The sequence below is a fragment of the Tupaia chinensis genome, unplaced genomic scaffold, assembly GCF_000334495.1.
Source record: "Tupaia chinensis unplaced genomic scaffold, TupChi_1.0 Scaffold000116_2, whole genome shotgun sequence".
NCBI lineage: Eukaryota > Metazoa > Chordata > Mammalia > Scandentia > Tupaiidae > Tupaia > Tupaia belangeri.
In genome coordinates, this window is record NW_006159581.1 from 81,842 (window position 1) to 83,685 (window position 1,844).

The following is a 1,844-nucleotide window of genomic DNA, read 5'->3' on the forward strand; positions in this document are numbered from 1 at the left end:
GGATGGTCACGTCGCAATCCCTTCTCCTCCATTCTCCTCTCGGGATCTTGGGTATACACGCACATGCACTCGGCGTGAGTTTTAAGCCACCGGGTCCGGGATGCAAACCGTGGTCAACTACGTTGGAGTCCAGCGACATAGCCATTACGCTAACTGCTGGTTCTCAATTTGATTCTTTTTTTAAAGTGTGTAATTTCTCTTTTAGATCTTGCAAGAATTTCCTCACCTCCTGGAACTCGTCAGCTCCTTTCTCCTTTCTCTTCTGCAGTTTATTGTCTGTCTGTCTTCTCTTCCATCTCTGTTAGCTTCACCATTATGAATATTCTAAATTCTTTATCAGACATTTCCATGATTTCCATTGAACTGTCTGTGGATGAAGAGGAGTTATTCTTTTCCTTTGGAGGAGAGGTATTTTCTTGCTTTCCCATATTTCTTGTGGCCCTGCGGTGATTTCTAGTCATCTGATGGGTGGTGTGTTTCTTCCTAATTCTTGAAGTTCAATCTGAGCATTCAGGAGCGTGCAGAAGGAGGTGATCTGCAATCTCTTTGCTGTTTTGTTTTTATCCCTTTGTATACCAGATTCAGTGGACACTGAGGAATATGTTAACCCTAGTAGTATTTGGATGTCTGACTATGGTTCCCTTAGATCCGTCACTTGAGTTTGTGGGCTGGAGGCTGAATTATCAGTAGAAAATCTTCATTTCTCTTTTTTCCCTGAAATCGCTAGTTCTCAGGAGCCATGGAGGAGTCTCTTTCTGAAGGCCTGCCCCTTGCCTCTCCTGGATGGGAGGGGAAAGGGGTTATTAACAAGATAAATGAGGGGCTGAAAGCCCAGAGAATACTTTACCTTAAAAAAGTTTAAAAAGGAAAAATTACAAAAAAAAAAAAAGAAGAGAAGACAGAGACAGAGGCAGAGGGAGGCAGAGACAGAGAGAAGGCTAGTGGTGCTCCCTAGCACTCGAGTTTGGGGGCTGGAGGCTGAATTACCAGTAGAAAATCTTCATTTCTCTTTTTTTTCTGAAATCACTCGTTCTCAGGAGCCACGGAGGAGTCTGAAGGCCTGCCCTTTGCCTCTCCTCCCTTTGTTACATGTTTAAAGAGCCATGTTATGATTATTGAGAATGCTTTCAAGATACTAATTCTTATTTCAGGCAAATACAGATGCGACATGGGACACCAGGAATTATAATTGTCAACGGATTATTTTATCAATTTATTACCACCAACAAAGCTATACGGGCCTTTTCTGAAATCATTGGAAATGGCCCTAAACTCAACAGATGCCTCATTGTCACTCACGGCAGTGTCTGGTAGTCCTGCGCTGTGTCATTTCTCATATGTCACTTTTTGGGGGCTCACTGATTAGATGAATTAAAAAAAAATCACACTTGCATCTTCTTAACAAGCACCATGGAGGAGTATGAGGCTGGAACAGACACCCCGGAAGCCTGATTACCAGGGAGATGCACAGCTGGTGAGGGAGGTCTCAGTGAGGTCCTGCAGCAGGATTTGAGGAAAGCGGCCTGCTGTTTTCCTATGTGTGATGCTTGGGAGCGATATGCACAATCATGAGCTCCATTTTTTTTTTTTCCACAGCAATTTTTTCTGTATGAAGAAATTCAGTCTGGTCACATTGTCAGGAAAAAAAAGCTGTCAAATTAGATAGTTTCTATATCTTTCTTCACTTACAACACTCACGGCAGTGTCTGGTATTCCTGCTCTGTGTCATTTCTCATATGTCACATTTTGGGGGCTCACTGATTAGATGAATTAAAAAAAAATCACACTTGCATCTTCTTAACAAGCACCATGGAGGAGTATGAGGCTGGAACAGACACCCTGGA

At 42.8% G+C, this 1,844-nt stretch overlaps 1 pseudogene; it reads right to left on the bottom strand.

Moving 5' to 3' along the window:
• Positions 1 to 1,382: 1,382 nt before the first annotated feature.
• LOC102496056 (sideroflexin-1 pseudogene) overlaps positions 1,383 to 1,844 on the bottom strand; it is a 2,770-nt pseudogene continuing 2,308 nt past the window's right edge.